Source organism: Lindgomyces ingoldianus, assembly GCF_010093535.1.
Source record: "Lindgomyces ingoldianus strain ATCC 200398 unplaced genomic scaffold BDR25scaffold_17, whole genome shotgun sequence".
In the NCBI taxonomy this organism is placed as follows: Eukaryota; Fungi; Ascomycota; class Dothideomycetes; order Pleosporales; family Lindgomycetaceae; genus Lindgomyces; species Lindgomyces ingoldianus.
Window position 1 is genome coordinate 144,125 of NW_022985178.1, and position 9,923 is coordinate 154,047.

Below are 9,923 nucleotides of genomic sequence, written 5' to 3' on the forward strand. Positions count from 1 at the left end.
GCAATTTGCAGCAACATACTGTTCGAGCTTATTGCTCGTACTATGTAGCAGCTTTCGTCCAGCGTTCCTCCTGTCTTGACAGTAGGTGCGCATATCTGACAAACACACTGATGCGGCTGATGCCAATCCCTGACACACCGATGCGGCTGATGCCAATCCCCGACACACTGATGCGGCTGATGCCAATCCCCGACACACCAATGCGGCTGATGCCAATCCTCGACACACCAATGTGGCTGATGCCAATCCCCGACACACCGATGTGGCTAGAGAGGTGGAACAGACGCAACTAACTATAATTTAAACATGTTTTACACAACACATGCTGGAGCAAACTGCATGCAAATTAGCATAAAGGTGCACTTACATTAGGTATACATTTTTTTTAAAAAAGAATATAAGAAACACATAAGGTGACAGAGAAACAGCGTTACCGGGGTTTATCCGAAGAAATTCTGACTAACTAGCGCGTCCAAAAGAGGAGATTCTGCTCAACTTTTCGTTCTGCAAACCCGAATATAATAAGCAGAGCAAGCTCTGCTAATAATTATAAAAAAGCACTTTATAAGAATTTAAAGGTTATCTAGGGCTAGTTTTACCTAGTAGCTAACATAAAAGCTAAGTATAGTATCTAGAATAAAGACATATATAACTTTAATAAGTTAGACTTTATAATAGGCTAGATATTAACTAAAGTAGTTATTATAGCTTTAAAAAAAATAAAAACAGCTAAAGGTAATATAGTAAAGTAATAAAAAGTAGATAATAGTTATCTAAGACATTAATATAATAGAGTAGGCTATTTTACTTTTTATTATTTTTAAGGGCTGCTATTACCTCTTTGCTTAGTATAAAAAGAAAAATCTGTTTTAAAACTAGGTTATTACAGTCTCTAAAAACAGCTAGATAATAAATAAGCTTAGGCTATAGTAGTTAAAGCACTTTAATAAGTATATAAAAAAAAAGTTATAAGCGCTTATTAGCTTTTTATTATTAATAGCTATAAAAGCTATAACTTACTTAATTTTTAGTAGTACTATAAAAAAAATAAAATTATTACTATTTACATGCCTCTACACTTATTACACTTTTTATAGCCTTTTAATGTAGGTTGTTTTACCCCTTTAAAAAAGGTGTATAAGCGCTAAGCTAAAAATTTTATGTATAACTAAATTACTTATATTATAAAACTTAAGTTTTTATTATGCTTTATATACACTTATAATGCAGTAATTACTTCTAGTAATATCTAAAGAGGGTTTTAAGGCGCTAGTTTAGTCCTATTTAACCTAAAATAGGTTAAAATAGCCTTTAATATCTAGTTATGTACTTTATTACTACTACTGTCCGTACGCAGCAGCAGCGTCATAGTCTGGATACGAACGATCGCGCACGAGCAGGATCACGTATCTATGTCACATGATGCTCGTGCGCGAACCTCTGTGCGCGAACATCTAGATATCCCCCTTTTCCTCTGTACGGAGGAAAGACAAGAGCAATAGAACCAGAAACATGTTGCCCTCACCTTACCTACCTCGTACGCTGTGCACACCGTACACCACTCTTACTCTTGCTACTTAAGTGCTCATACCATAAGCAGCTAGCTGTCAGAGCCTATTCAACAACTACTACTTATTAATAATAAGCCCTAGCAGTTATAAACCCTAAGTAATACTCTTAAATTTAGGTTATAATTAATGCTTATAAAAGTAAAAATTTAAAAGTATGTAGATAGCTTACTAATGTCTATAGTAAAAGCCTTTAAAAAAGTTTTAAAGGGGGCATTAATTATTGCGCATAAGCTAGTGTTAGCATAAAAGAAGATTATAAAGCTTTAAGTAGTAAATAAAGCTACTACATAACATAGATTACATAAAAGAAAGCAAATTTAGGCAAAAAGAACTTTAATAGTTAAGAATAAGGCTTATTTAACTGCTTTAAAGAAGTTTAAAGCGCGTAGTAATAGAAAGAAGCTAAAGACATAAGTGCGCGCTAAAGAAGGTAAGCTAAGTTAAAGGTAATACAAGTAGTGTAATTAAACTAGGCATAACTTGTGTATGTGTAATAAAGTAGTAGAAGTAAACTTTAAATAATATCTTGTGTTGTATTGCTCTATACAGGGCTAAAGTAGGCAGTTTTGCGCTAGAATAGGGTGGTTTTGGTAGGGGCTTAGCAAAAGTGGCCGGCCAACCTGTGTGGCCGACCAACCCGTTAGGTACGTTATCTAATGTTTTTTTAGCATGTTTAAGTAGTATTATAGAGAATACATTAGTGTAGGAAGGGTAGTTTAGTAGGGTCTTAGTAAAAGTAAGCAACTTAGGTGTGTGAGCAACTCGCCTGTGAAGTACGTTAGTGTAACGGCGCAGGCAAGACAATGGGTCCGAATGCGGTATGAATCCACTCAGAGGCATATGGGAGTGCGTGGGGACTTAGAGACCTGGGAATACCAATGACACCTATAGGCCTGGTACGTAGGATATCAGAAAACTACTAAGCTAGCTACAGGGGCGAGGTGCGACTAAATACATGAGGGAATAGGGGTAACTGCGGGGGGCTGGGTCAAGTCATGGTCGGGGCCGATACGGGGACCCTTCGGATAGGATCCGAGCGACCCAAGATGGAACAATTTGTAGAATTGTTACACTACCCCCCCCTCTGTAGGCTAATAGTCCCTATCTGTAATGTGTAGAACATATTTAAAACTGCTTTAGAAACTAATTTAGATAGAATATAATAAGTACAACTATCTTAACTAAAATTTCTTGTTACTAAAAAATAGACTAAAAACTTAATACTAATATAATGCCTTTATTATAATGTTTTTGTTTAGTAGTAACTAGCAGTGTAGTTGTTGTTAATATAGTAAATTTATTATTTATAGTAATAAGTGTTTACTTGCCTTACTTATATAGTCTAGTTAATGTTGTTAGTTTCTTCTTTAGCTATTATCTAAATCTTTACTTTGTAGGTATTATTATGCACCTAACATCTTATAGCTTAGTCTGCTAACTAATTATAGCATTAAAGAAAATTACTATGCTGCTCTGCCCCCCTCCTAGAGCCTCTTTAGAGGCGTTTTAAGTTATCTACTTTTAAGCTGCCTACACCCTTACCTACAGCCTTTAGGTTAAGTTTTCTTATTAGTCCTTTAAATTAAAGAAATGTAAATATTACACTTTACATAATAAGAAATATAATCCTGTATAAATATAGTCTAATACTGCTAAGTTACAAGTTACTAATGCGCGTGTAGGTCCTCTTATATTACAAGAAGGAGTTTCTAGTCCTGTAGGGCTATCTTAAGCTGTAGGCAGCAGCCTAAAACATAGAGAGTAAAGGGGATAAGAAGGAAGCCTTTAAGGCTGTTTTAAAGTCTGCTTAGAACCTAGCGCAGGTAGTGTAGGTTATAAAGAGTTAGAAAGCTAGGCTTCCTATAGCTAGTGTTTAGGTGGCCTTGTTCTACTAGAATACTAAGCTGCTCTAACAAGTTTTAGCCCTAAAGGCTCTAGTGTCTAACCTTTAGGCAGACATTACAGCGCTTTTAGGCAGCTAAGGATAAGGCGGAGGGGGTTTAGGGGGAGTCTAGAGGGGAGGGAGGAGAGGAGGGAGAAGAGGAAGAAGGGCAAAGGAGGAGGAAGAGAAGAGTCTAGAGGTGTCTAACAGCTTGCTGTTAGACCTCCTAAGCAACATGTTTATAAAGTTATAATAATATTATATAAAAATATAATCTAACTCCTTACTTTTATACTTTATTATCTGCTAAGTAATCTATACCTTCTATACTAGCTTTAAAAGCCTTAATCTACTTCTATAAGGCCCTTAAAGGTCCTAGCTAATTTAGATGCTTATTATAAAAGGCTTTTAATTTATAGGGGGAACTTATAAAATTTAAAGCCTTATACTAGACTAGATTAGGGTTGTGTCCTACCTATTTTACTTAGTACTTAAGCGTTTTCTAGTAAAGCTTGCTAGCAAGTATTTTCTCTACTTTTTACTCCTTTACTTTATTAATAGTAATTTTAGGGGGTTTTAGAGGTTCTTGTTTTAGGAGTAGATCTTAAGGGTCTTTATAAAGCATGTTTAGTGCAAAGACATTATGTATCTTTAACTTTAAAAGTAGCTTTAAGTAGTATAAGTTTCTAACTTATTTAAGTACTTTAAAGGGGCCTTTTTATTATTTAGATAGTTTTTAGCTAGGTCTTTAGACAGCTAGGTTTTTAGTGTTTAGGTAGACTATGTTGCTAACCTTCTAGTTAACTAGCTAGCAGTAGTAATTAACTACAGTTTGCATCTAATCCTAGGCCTTTTCTATGTAGGTCTTAGCTAACTCCTAGGCTGCATGCATGTAGGTTGCTAATGCTAGGGCATCCTTATAATTTAGCTTGTCTGTAGCTGTAATAGGTTCTGTAGAATGTTTCTAGTCCCAGCTTTAACATAGTTTAGAGCTGTATAAAACTTAATATAAAGACATTTTAATTATTACATAGAGTAAGGTTATCTAAGCCTAATTAATTAAAGGTAGTAAAGAACTTTAGTTATTTTAGTAAAAAAATATAAAAAGCCTTAGTCTTTAATTAATATACTTATTTATAATCTCTATTTAGCTATCTGTTTCTTTATAATAAGTAGTAGAAAGCTTAACTTTTACGCCTAAAATTTAATAGAATTTAGACTAAAAACTAGATACAAACTAAAGTTCTTAATTAAAAATAATAGTTTTAGGTGTGTAGCTAAAATAGTACACCTATTAAATAAATAAAGCAGCTATTTTTTAAGCATTAATTGTTTTATAGCAGGGGATAAAAATAGCTTGTTTTAATAAGTAATTAATTATAACTATAATCTAATTATATCTAGACTTGTCTTTAGAAAACTTCTTAAAGTTAATGCACAGGTGCTGCATTAGTTAAGCAGGAATTAGTAAGAGGTAGATAAAGCCTAGAGTTTAGGTCTGTTTTAGATAAGCCTTATAACAGGGGAGGTAATTCTATATATATTGCTTACAAGTAGACTCTATACCCTTTTAGTAGTACTTTTAGGCTAGTAACTAATAAGTCTTAGTAGCACTAAGATGTGCTAAAGATACTTAGTTATAGACTTCTTAAATAAGTTAAGTACATAGTAATAAGTCTGCTAGCATATATAAGCAGTTAGCATAAAGAAGTAGTCTATTTCCTATCTAATAATAGTAAAGTAGGAGTTCTTACTTTTATATAAAAAAAGCTTAATTTTTTTAAAGTAATACATTAATTAATTTTAAAGAATTTAAAGACATAACCTAGTTTAGTTCTTTTATAACATTTAGTGTAGCTGCTTAAGTTGTTGTTTAAGCAATATAGTACTAAGCTAGTTTAGAGTTAATTTAAAGGTAAAGTTAGTGTAGCTCTAGTAAGACCCTTAACTTATTATTAGTTTAAGCTGCTTTTAAATTTTCTACATCTTGTTTACAATAACTAAAGATGTCTGCTCTAGTGTTGTTCTTACTAAGGGTATACTTAATTTAAAAGCAATACTAAGCTAACTTTTTAGCTTAATAGACCTAATAAGTATTTAGCACCTTTATTATTATAAAGTACTTTAATAAATAATAATTAGTATATACTAGAGTGCTTATTACTATAAATGTAAGCTTAGCCCTTTATTATTTAAACATAGTAATAATTGCAAATAGCTTCTTATTATGTATCTCCTAGTTTAGCTCTAAACTAGATAGGACCTTGCTATAAAATAATACAAAGCACTAATTTCTATCTACTTGTTTCTAAGAAAGGACTTCTGCTACTACTTTATTAAAAGTGTTAGTTTTAATTTTAGTTTACAACATAAAGTTAAAATAGTAAAGTATAAGTATACTTAGTAGCGCAAACTTTAGCTTTTTAAAAGCCACATTACACTCTAAAGTCTATATAAAAGGGGTAGTAAAGCTTTAAAGTATAATAATTAGTTTTACTATATAAAAGAATTTTAAAACAAATTGCTAATAAAATCTAGTAAAGCCTAGGAAGAATTTTACACCTATTACAGTAGTAGGCGCCTGCTAGTTGCGTAGCACCTCTACTTTCTATAGGTTAACTTCTAGTCCTTTATTTAAAAGTATATAGCTAAGATACTTTATTTAAGTAACATAAAATTTACTTTTTTTAATCTCTACTTATAATCCTGCTTGCTAGAGCCTTTCTAAGACTTTTTTAATATAGAGAATATAAGTTACCTTGTCTTTAGAGTAAATAAGGATGTTATTAAAATAGGTAATGCAAAAATTATCTAGATAGTTAATTAATATGTTATTTATATAGCGCTAGTAAGTTACTAGACTATTACATAATCTAAAAAGTAAAACTTTACACTTATAGGTTCTGTATTATGTTTAAAAGGTAGTACACTTTTTAAAGCTTAGATCTATCCTAATCTTGTTAAAAGCTGTGTAAATATTAAACTTAGTAAAGATTACTACCTTAGTAGGTCTTAATAAAAGTTTATTTATGCGCAGTATTAAATACACATTTTTACAAGTAAAAGTGTTAAGTTTGCAGTAATTAATATAGATATATAAGTTGCTATTTAGTTTCTATACATAAAAGATAGAAGATGCAAAAAGGCTTTAACTTTACTTAATAAAGCTATATTTTAGATTATTTATAACATATTTCTTTATTGCCTCTAGCTCCTTAAGGTTCTGTTTGTACAACAGACTGTAACTGTTAGGGAGAGGCTCTGTAAGGACAATCTTGTAGTTATATAGACAATGTACTAGTAGCTAGTAAGCTGCTGTGTAGCTAAATACATCTTAGTACTAATAGTATTTAGAGGGTAATTAAAGGTTTACTAATGCTTTAGTTTTACATTTAGCGTCTAACTATAAAGCTTGCTTATCTTTAATTAACTACTTAATTTTATAAATAGAAGTTAAAAAGAACTTGTTCTTTTTTCTTTTTATATTAAAATAAAAAGCATTTACTAAAATTAGGGTAATAGTAGCTAAACAGACCTCTTTTAGACCTATTCTAGACTTCTTAATAAATAGGCAGAAAGATAATTTAAGTGTCTTTAGACTATAGACAATAGAAGACCTATATAATTTTAGTAGCCTTAGTAAACCCTTAATGCAGTAGATTATTAGGCTATATAACTGCTAAAATTAGTCCTTTTTCTATAGTGCGTTGTGTTGTTTAATATCTAGCTCTACTTCTTTATTATGTGTAGGCTAGGTTAATTGCATAAGCAAGGGCAGCAAAGGTTTATAGGTAAGTAGATATTTACTAGGCTATATAATCTAATTCCTCTTTATATCTAGATAGAGTTTAAAATAATGTAACTATTTAATACTAATAATGCAATCTTAGGAACTAAGGTCTATAATAATAAAAAGGCAGTTTTAGATGCTTCTCTTATTAATTTGCATGTGCAGGCAGATATACTAGTAGATAGGGACTTAGATCTAATCTTAAAAGCCCTTAACTATAACTTTAAATAGTAAGCATTAGATAAGAATATAAAAGCATTAGAATAATAACTTAGTAGTTAGTAAGTTAATAAATAAGAAACTATAAGCGCTAGTATTAACTAAAAGATTTAAATAGACTCTAATGCTTTTTAAATATAAAATAGTAGAAACTTAAAAGTGTTTTCCTTTAAATAAGTGTAATAAATTAATGTTTAATAGATTATACTTACTTAAGCTTAAGATAAAGAGTTTTTCTAGGCATTACTATTTTCTATTTAGAAGGCATCTAGGTTATAATTATTTACATTTATAAACTTTTTCTTAGATTCTTATTACTCTACCTTAATCTTCTATACTCTAGGGATAGGATAATTGCTAGTAAGATATTCTAGTTTACTATAATTATAATAGCTGCTAGAAGTTGTTTGTCTTTTAGGGGCAGGTGTCTAGCTAGGTTGTCTGTGGGTAGCTAGGGTAGATTAAGGTACTAACAAAGGTGCAGGTCAGGGTGCACTAGAATAGTATACCCCCTTAGATGTATTACTAGAAACCTTCTAAGACTAATCTATACTAGGTCTAATAGTAGACTGTTAGGTAAGATTAATAGTTTACTTTAAAATAGCAAAGGTATTCCTTCTTTCTATATTATAAGCTGTTAGGTAGGCTACTATAGTCTTAAAGAAGCCCTTTTAAGTATGCTTAAAACCTAAGTTTAGTACTTTTAGGCTAGGTAGTATCTTTTTTTATAAGTAAAAGAACTATTCTGCTTTTAATATAAACCCTTTAACAGCAGCACTAATAAAGTAAGCTTTAAAAGTAAAAAATGCTTCTTCTTTACCTATTTTTAGAGTTTAAAACACTTATTACGCCTTTATCTTTTTATTACTAGTAATAAAGTAAGTTTATAAAAGCTTAATTATTTTTTTTATGTTTTTAAACTAAAAGTTATCTAATTTAGCTAGGTATCTAGGCTCTAGGTATTCCTTTGCAATACTAGCAGTGTGTCCCTATACTAACGCTATGCGTGCACACTTACTCTAATAGTAATCTAAATTAATGTTAAGTCTATCTATAATAAAGGCTTACTATTATTTAAACATAAGTTCTTTGCTGTCTATAAGGTTCTTAATCTTAGGCATGTGTTTAGTAAGGTAGCTTTAAAGAAGCTTAGGGGTGCCTAAAAGGTCTCTTACTATTAAAGTAGCAGAGGTAATTTAAGGCATTATTATAAGTAATTTAGTAGTTAGTAAGGGATAATTAGAACTAACAGTTTTTAATCTAGTTAGCTATTTAATTTATGCCCTTAATTAAGCAACTTAGTTTTTAAAGGCTATACTACTAAAGTTTAACTCTAAATCTAGTAAGTTTTTAGCTTTAGGTCCTATAAAAGAGAGTTTAGCTATTAAGGTTAGTAGTAGTTTAGTTCTAAAGGCAGGTATCTTGCCTTAGCTATAGCTAGAATAGGTTGCAGTCTTTATAATAGAATCTAATAGTAGTTAAGAGTTAGGCATTAGTAGTTGTCCCTAATTTTAATAAGTTATTAGTAGTCTTTAAGTTTCTACTTTAGCGCACTCTTTATAACTTTTCTAAAGGTAATCTTAATTATAGAGGATAGAAAGTTCTAAACTTAAAGGCTTTAGTTAATAAAAGGTTTCTAGAATCTTATCTATACTAACTAAATAATTTAATGTAACAGTGTGTAAAAATAGTAACCTAAACTAAATTAAACACTTTTTAGAGTTAGATGTAGTTAAATAAATAATTAATATAATATTATTAATAAGGCTGTTACTAGTAAAAGTAAGTTTTCTAATATAATATAACAGCGTAGGCAAGACAATAGGTCTAAATGCGGTATAAATCCACTTAGAGGCATATAGGAGTGCGTGGGGACTTAGAGACCTAGGAATACCAATGACACCTATAGGCCTGGTACGTAGGATATCAGAAAACTACCAAGCTAGCTACAGGGGCAAGGTGCGACTAAATACATGAGGGAATAGGGGTAACTGCGGGGGGCTGGGTCAAGTCATGGTCGGGGCCGATACGGGGACCCTTCGGATAGGATCCGAGCGACCCGAGATGGAACGATTCGTAGAATCGTTACAGTTAGCATTCTCGCTTAAAGTCACAAACCCTCCTTGTATCATTAACAATATGGCGACATAAGACCCTAGAGCAGCAAGGTGTGAAGTTTTGCATGAGAAAACATATGTAGCATGAGGCGACGAATTTAGGCTGTGACTGCGAAGAGGAATGGACTTTGAATGGCAGTCGGGAGGAATTCTCCTTTATCATAAAGCTGAACAGATAGCATTACCCAAAATCAACGCAACAACCCTTCTATTGAGGTGCCTGAAGATTAAGAATGAGAGCAAGGGACTTCCCAGGAATGTGTTCGCCACCCCTTTGCAATGTCTGGCCAAACAATTTTCAACTTGCCATGGCTCAGTTAATCAAGGCTAATTTGCTAAATGAA